The sequence below is a fragment of the Rattus rattus genome, chromosome 6 (genome assembly GCF_011064425.1).
Source record: "Rattus rattus isolate New Zealand chromosome 6, Rrattus_CSIRO_v1, whole genome shotgun sequence".
NCBI classification, from domain to species: domain Eukaryota; kingdom Metazoa; phylum Chordata; class Mammalia; order Rodentia; family Muridae; genus Rattus; species Rattus rattus.
In genome coordinates this window covers 7743018-7751258 of record NC_046159.1, presented here as the reverse complement: position 1 = coordinate 7751258, position 8241 = coordinate 7743018, and the positions used below count along the sequence as shown (strand labels likewise).

At 41.3% G+C, this 8241-nt stretch overlaps 2 non-coding genes and 1 pseudogene across 2 annotated transcripts; all 3 read right to left on the bottom strand.

Moving 5' to 3' along the window:
- Positions 1–211: 211 nt before the first annotated feature.
- LOC116903134 lies at positions 212–544 on the bottom strand (annotated as a pseudogene).
- A 4216-nt stretch (positions 545–4760) lies between these two features.
- On the bottom strand, positions 4761–4822 carry LOC116904662. Its single transcript, XR_004388362.1, has one exon. It is a non-coding gene; the product is annotated as a U7 small nuclear RNA (small nuclear RNA).
- Positions 4823–4907: 85 nt separating this feature from the next.
- On the bottom strand, positions 4908–4970 carry LOC116904661. Its single transcript, XR_004388361.1, has one exon. It is a non-coding gene; the product is annotated as a U7 small nuclear RNA (small nuclear RNA).
- Positions 4971–8241: the final 3271 nt, after the last annotated feature.

The following is an 8241-nucleotide window of genomic DNA, read 5'->3' as shown; positions in this document are numbered from 1 at the left end:
GTTTTTAAGAAAAAAAGAACACGGTCTGGGAAGTTCTGTTTTTTTTTCTCCTCCCATGTTGTGGTTTTGGTGGGGTGGTGTGGGTCGCACTGCTCACTGTGGGCGTGAGGGGCCTGCTTCTCTACAAGAAGGTGGCTAAGTTTAGATTCTGAGACCGGAAGTGGAGGGTGAATAGGTCACGGTGCGTAGGGTTAGCTTTTCCTTTGGCTGTCTAGTCATCCTCATCAGTCTTCCGCTTCTTGGTGTTAATATCCTCCTCCTCAGCTACCTGCTTGCCAGTTGGAGCCTCAGCTTCATCTTCGTCTCCATCTCATCTCCATCCTCTTCCTCACTGTCACCTTCTTTCTCCTCCTCCTTTTCCTCCCCATCTTCTTCCTCTTCTTCATTTACCTCATTGTCAGCCTCCTGCTCCACATTTTCCTCATTTTGAGTGCTCCCATTGGCAGGCGCATTTCTTCCATTCTCCGCCTCCTCCACAGCTTCCTTCTTCTCCTTCAAATGCTTGGTGGTGATCTTGGCTGGTGTCCACTGCCTTCTCCGACATGGTGGGGCACGCCCGTAGTCTGATGCTGAGAGTAAGGAACAAGTCGAGTTCGAGGACTCTGGCGAGAAAGCTGCTAGAGTCCGCATTGGAGGAGGGGGTAGGCGGCAAAGACGGCTACAGTGAACAGGGAGCACGACCCAGGAACAATACAAAGACGGCTTTTTGGAGCAGTCAGTCATGCTTTTAAATTTTAAGAAATTTATTTATAGCAGCCAGAAGTTGGAAAGAATGCAGATGTCCTTCAACAGAAGAATGGACACAGAAAAGTGGTACATCTACACAATGGAGTGCTACTCAGCTGTTAAAAACAATGACTACCTGAAATTCTTAGGCAAATAGATGGAACTAGAAAATATCATACTGAGTGAGGAAACACAGTCGTAAAAGAACACACATGGTATATACTTACTGATAAGTGGATATTAGCCCCAAAGCTCAGAATACCCAAGATACAATCCACAGACCACATGAAGCTCAAGAAGAAAGAAGACCAAAATGTGGAAGGAAGGAAGAACAAAATACTCATGGGAGGGAATGCAGGGACAAAGAGTGGAGCAGAGACTGAAGAAAAGGTCACCCAGAGACTGCCCCACCTGGAAACCCATCCCATATGCAGCCATCAAACCCAGTCACTATTGCTGATGCCAAGAACTGCTTGCTGACAGGAACCTGATATAGATGTTTTCTGAGAGGCTCTGCCAGAGCCTTACTGATACAGATGAGGATGCTTGCAGCCAACTATTGGACTGTCATGGGGACCCCAATAGAGGACTTAGAGAAAGAACTGAAGGAGCTGAAGGGGTTTGCAACCTCATAGGAAGAACAACAGTATTAACCCACCAGATCCCCCCAGAGCTCCCAGGGACTACACAGCCAACCCATGAGCACACATGGAGGGACCCATGGCTCCAGCCGCATGTGTATCAGAGGATGGCATTGTCTGGCATCAATAGGAAGAGAGGCCCTTGGTCCTGTGAATGCTCTTTTCCCCAGTGTAGGGGATTGCCACAGTGTTGAGGTGGGAGTGGCTGGATGGGAATGGGAGCATCCTCATAGAAGCAGGGGGAGGGGGTGTTCAAGAGGGGGCAAGGGGATAATATTTAAAATGTAAATACATAAAATGTCCAAAAAAATAGTAATAAAAACTGACCAATTGAGGAGACAACAGTAAAAAGCAGAGAAAGGGAGTTGATTTAAAAAAAATTGAAATAATTTTAATTACAAAAATGTTACAGCATCCTACATAACAAAATTTTTGTTTACTTTCTTGAAACTTTGATCTTTACTGGTTAAAATGATTAAAAGAGTATATCTGTCTAATATTATTAATTAAATAAAAAGTCTTTCTTAACTTTTCTATTTTTTTCATCAAATCCCTCATTTCAGCATCAATCTCTTGACCCAGGTTGCATTTAGCTTTCAAGTAATTCTTGGTTGTCTCCAATGTGCAGTCAATCTGGTATAGAGGACATATCCACTTTTAAGGATTTATCTTCAGTTGTGTTAGTCTGCGTGTGTCTGTGTGTAAACACCTGTGTATGTCCATGTAAGTACAGACATCCATGGACACCAGATGTACAGGGACCCCCTGGAAGTGGATTTATAGGCAAATTCCCTTCCCAAATTTTCACCTTTAAGTAGTGTCAGCATGTTGAAATGTCCAATAATCATGTAGTGAATGAGTTAGGATTCCATAGCCAAATGTTGATTGTCTGGCCAGGGCTTCACATCTCCTGTCAGACTCCAGGATACTGTGTTAATAAAGATAGATCAGTCCCTAACAAACAGCCTTGTATTACCTCAATCACCAAATGGCCTTTGAGGATGCGTGTGTGGGAGGGTGCATGCAGGCATGTGTGTATGCATGTACATGTGTGTTCATGTCTCTCTGTGTGTACATGTGCACATGTGTGTATACATGCATTGTGTATGTTTGTGCATGTGTGTTAGTATGTATGTGTTGGTATGTGTACATGCTTAAATGTGTGAAAGTGGTTGTGTGTACATGTTTATATGTGCATGTGTGTGTGAAAGCAGATGTATGTGTATGTGTGTATATGTACATATATGTGTTGTGTGTGTGTGTGTATGTGTAACTGCATGCATGTCTCTCATTAAATCTTAAGTTTACCTTTTCATCCAGTCAGCTAGAATGCCAGCCCTGAGAATCCGATTGTCTTTATAAAACAAGACAGACTTTAAAATGTTAGGAATTTCCATAAATAACATGTTTTGTTGACATTGTTGAGCTGAACCTTTTCTAGCTGAGGCTAGCCTCAAACTTGCTACACAGTCAAGGATGACTTTGAACTCCTGCTTTTCTCTCCCCAGCACTGGAATTTCACTTATGAGCTTGCACATTCAGCTTAACGATTCGTTTATTAAGTAGATGTTTGCCCATTTGTGAGGAAACTGGGTGTGTGAGGGTCACTATAAGATCTTGTTCTAAAGGGCCGACTCTAGGACCTCATCCAAGAATTTCTGACTTAGTAGTTTTAGTGTGACATCTGGGTATTTGAGGTTTTGATGTTAATTATTTTATGGTACTTGCTACACACCAGGAACTGATGTGGAAAATATGATTTACAGCATAGTTGATAACAAGTGACTATTTATATTCTAGCTATAAGTATGGTTCTATGCAAACATCCTTTATATTAGGCTGGAGATGATCTACACAGTGAGAAGAATAATTTCCTATTTCTTGTTTCTCCCTTCCTATCATTAGATTCTGTGTTCTTTTGAAACTCCCTAGAGCTCCAGTTTGACAATGAACCCCAAGGCCTTTATAGATCCATCAGAGGTCTGACCATCCCCAAATGCTACAGAAAGATAAAAAGCAAAGAGTGAAACACCAAGCTAGAAGGCTTTCCCGCATGCTCTTATGCCTGTTGCTCCCTATTGGGGTTCTCCCAAAGTGGCCTGCTCTGGACACAGGTCCGTTGCCGTGGTAGCCTTTCTGATCTCCTAGGCTACAGGTGTGTTACTGACCTCCCAGGTCACAGTTCTCCACAGTGGACCTTTCCATATTTGCCACCATTCTCCAGAGTCAGCATCTGAGTCCAGTGAGCTCTCAGTACCATCTAGAAAGTGTCCCTTAATGATAAGTAGCAGTTTTGGGGCCCGGCATACTGATTTTGCCTGATAGTTTGATGTGATTTGATTTGATTTCATCTGTCCTACACCTGAGCCTTGTTTTGTAAGGGTCAAGTTTATATTCATAATACTGCTAAACTGTGGACTTGAATAGGTAGTACACAAATCAAAGGACTGTTTAAGGAGTGTTGTGTTTAAGTATTTTATAAATAGTATATAAACAGTCATATATTGACAGCTATTTTAATGTAATAGCTAATCTTGATTGTCAACTTGACTGCTTCTGGAATTAACTAAAACCCAAGCAGCTGAACATACTTATGAAGGTTTTTTCTTCATTGGATTATTTAAGGCAGGAGATCCAATCTAAATTGGGCCACACCTGCTGGTAGCAGCCCACATACAAGGACATGGAGGAAGAGTTTGCTTTTTGCTTGTTTGCCCTCATTCTCACTGGTAAGTTCATCTATCTGTTTCTGACAATTCCTTCACTGGTGGTAGAACCTACTTTTCTGGTATTCCAACAAAGACTGAAAACTGACACGGCTCTAGGACCTCCTATGTGTTGAGCTCCAGGTAAGAACTGCTGAGACTAGAAGTCTCGTGAATTGAACAACTTCCCCCAGCTACACACACATTCACACACACATTTACACACACACACACACACACACACACACACACACACACACATACACACACACACAAACACCAGACAGAGGTAAAAGTATTTTCAAGCTTTTCGCAAAGACGTTTTCTTAGGAGCTAAATGTAGGTTCTTTACATTCACAGATCTCTGTGTATATATTGTATCTGGTGAGGTCAAACAACACAGAATGTTAACTCACGATAGGTCTTAATGTAAGGTTTTCTTTTTTAATTTTTGTGGGTTTGATTTTGTTTCTCATTAAATAGACTAAGCCACCAGGCCTCTTTATTGACAGCTGAGGAGCTCTTTTCTTAGGCTTCCTCGCTGAGGACCAATCTCAGCTTATTTGGAGGTCCTGAGAAAGGGGTGTTGGGAAAGGCTGAAGAAACTACTTGGAGTCATTGATCTCTGCAATCTGACAGCTCTGTGGTCTGCTCAGTATAGCTTTCTACACAGACCTCTAGGTAGTACATGGGTTTTCTGACTAAAGTTAGAAAAGCTGCTAGAAAATTTCTAAAAGAGGTATAATAGGTCTCTGGATAGCTCTTGAGTTTTCGGACTAAAGTCAGAAAACTAAACAAAATTTTAAAGGAGCTGTGTTAGCTATCTAGATAGGACGTGAGTTTTCTGACCAAAGTCAGAAAATCTGCTAGATAAAATTCTGAAAGAGCTGTAATAGCTCTCTTGATAGTTCAGGTCTTGCAGACCAAAGTCCGGCCTATTATTTGCATATCATTTGAATCTTTTAACTCACATTGCCTTTTGATTATCCCACAAATCAAATAAGCATTTTATGACCTTAGCCTCTTGCTTGGAGAAGGGCAGCAAGTACATTTTTAACATAGCAAGCTCTTTGTGATTTGTTGGGCAAAACACTTTTGGTTGCCAAATTTAGACATAGAAGCTATTTTCATGTGAGAAAGTTAGCTTTCTGTTTTCTAACTTGTTCACTGCCTAGGATTTGCTATCCTGGAACTTTTTCTGTAGACAACCCTTGAGCTCAGAGACCTGCCTGCCTATACAAATTGACAGAAAGCAAAGAAAAACCACACCATCATCTTGGTGGATTCATAAAAAGTCTTTGACAAATTCCAACATGCCTTCATAATAATAGAAAATATAGGACTAGAGAGAACATATTCCAACACAGTAAAACATAGATATGAGAAATAAACAATCAACGTCAGTATACATGGAGAAATGTGTTTAGGAATTCTTTTTTTTCCCCCATCTTTATTAACTTGGGTATTTCTTATTTACATTTCGATTGTTATTCCCTTTCCCAGTTTCCGGGTCAACATCCACCTAACCCCTTCCCCTCCCCTACTATATGGGTGTTCCCCTCCCCATCCTCCCCCCATTACCGCCCTCCCCCCAACAATCACGTTCACTGGGGGTTCAGTCTTAGCAGGACCAAGGGCTTCCCCTTCCACTGGTGCTCTTACTAGGATATTCATTGCTACCTATGAGGTTGGAGCCCAGGGTCAGTCCATGTATAGTCTTTGGGTAGTGGTTTAGTCCCTGGAAGCTCTGGTTGGTGACATTGTTGTTCATATGTGGTCTCTAGCACCTTCAAGCTCTTCCAGTCCATTCTCTGATTCATTTAACGGGGGTCCCGTTCTCAGTTCAGTGGTTTGCTGCTGGCATTCGTCTATGTATTTGCTGTGTTCTGGCCGTGTCTCTCAGGAGAGATCTACATCCGGCTCCTGTCTGCCTGCACTTCTTTGCTTCGTCTATCTTGTCTAATTGGGTGGCCATATATGTATGGGCCACATGTGGGGCAGGCTCTGAATGGGTGTTCCTTCTGCCTCTGTTTTAATCTTTGCCTCCCTATTCCCTGCCAAGGGTATTCTTGTTCCCCTTTTAAAGAAGGAGTGAAGCATTCGCATTTTGATCATCTGTCTTGAGTTTCATGTGTTCTGTGCATCTAGGGCAATTCAAGCATTTGGGCTAATAGCCACTAATCAATGAGCGCATACCATGTGTGTTTCTCTGTGATTGGGGTGACAGGATGATATTTTCCAGTTCCCTCAATTTGCCTATGAATTTCATAATGTCATTGTTTTTGATAGCTGAGTAAAATTCCATTGCGTAGACGTACCACATTTTCCGTACCCATTACTCTGTTGAAGGGCATCCGGGTCCTTTCCAGCTTCTGGCTATTATGAAAAAGGCTGCTATGAACATAGTGGAGCACGTGTCTTTTTTATATGTTGGGGCATCTTTTGGGTATATGCCCAAGAGAGGTATAGCTGGGTCCTCAGGTAGTTCAATGTCCAATTTTCGGAGGAACCTCCAGACTGATTTCCAGAATGATTTTACCAGTCTGCAATCCCACCAACAATGGGGAGCATTCCTCTTTCTGCACATCCTCGCCAGAGGCCACTGTGACCTGAGTTTTTTGTCTTAGCCATTCTGAATGGTATGAGGTGGAATCTCAGGGTTATTTTGATTTGTATTTCCCTTATGACTAAAGATGTTGAACATTTCTTTAGGTGCTTCTCAGCCATTTGGCATTCCTCATCTGTGAATTCTTTGTTTAGCTCGGAACTGCATTTATTAAAAGGGTTATTTGTTTCCCTGCAGTCTAACTTCGTGAGTTCTTTATATATTTTGGATATAAGCCCTCTACCAGTTGTAGGATTGGTAAAGATCTTTTCCAATCTGTTGGTTGCCATTTTGTCCTAACAAGAGTCCTTTGCTTTACAGGAGCTTTGCAGTTTTATGAGATCCCATTTGTCAATTCTTGATCTTAGAGCATAAGCCATTGGTGTTTTGTTCAGAAAATTCTCTTTAGTGCTCATGTGTACCAGATGCTTCCCCACTTTTTCTTCTATTAGTTTGAATGTATCTGGTTTGATGTGGAGGTCCTTGATCCACTTGAACTTAAGCTTTGTACAGGCTGATAAGCATGGATCGATCTGCATTCTTCTACATGTTGACCTCCAGTTGTACCAGCACCATTTGCTGAAAATGCTATCTTTTTTCCATTGGATGGTTTTGGCTCCTTTGTCAATAATCAAGTGACCATAGATGTGTGGGTTCATTTCTGGATCTTCAATTCTATTCCATTGGTCTATCTGTCTGTCTCTGTACCAATACCATGCAGTTTTTATCACTATTGCTCTGTAGTACTGCTTGAGTTCAGGGATAGTGATTCACCCTGAAGTCCTTTTATTGTTGAGGATAGTTTTAGCTATCCTGAGTTTTTTGTTATTCCAGATGAATTTGAAAATTGTTCTGTCTAACTCTTTGAAGAATTGGATTGGTATTTTGATGGGGATTGCATTGAATCTGTAGATCGCTTTTGGTAAAATTGCCATTTTTACTATATTAATCCTGCCAATCTTTCCATGGGAAATCCTTCCATCTTCTGAGGTCTTCTTCAATTTCTTTCTACAGAGGCTTGAAGTTCTTATTGTACTGATCTTTTACTTGCTTGGTTAAAGTCACACCGAGGTACTTTATATTGTTTGGGTCTATTATGAAGGGTGTCGTTTCCCTAATTTCTTTCTCGGCTTGTTTCTCTTTTGTGAGGAGGAAGGCTACTGATTTATTTGAGTTAATTTTATACCCAGCCACTTTGCTGAAGTTGTTTATCAGCTTTAGTAGTTCTCTGGTGGAACTTTTGGGATCACATAAAAATACTATCATATCATCTGCAAATAGTGATATTTTGACTTCTTCTTTTCCAATCTGTATCCCCTTGATCTCCTTTTGTTTTCTGATTGCTCTGGCTAGAACTTCAAGAACTATATTGAATAAGTAGGGAGAGAGTGTGCAACCTTGTCTAGTCCCTGACTTTAGTGGGATTGCTTCAAGTTTCTCTCCATTTAGTTTAATGTTAACGACTGGTTTGCTCTATATGGTTGTAACTATGTTAAGGAATGGGCCTTGAATTCCTATTCTTTCCAGGACTTTTATCATGAAGGGTGTTGAATGTTGTCAAATG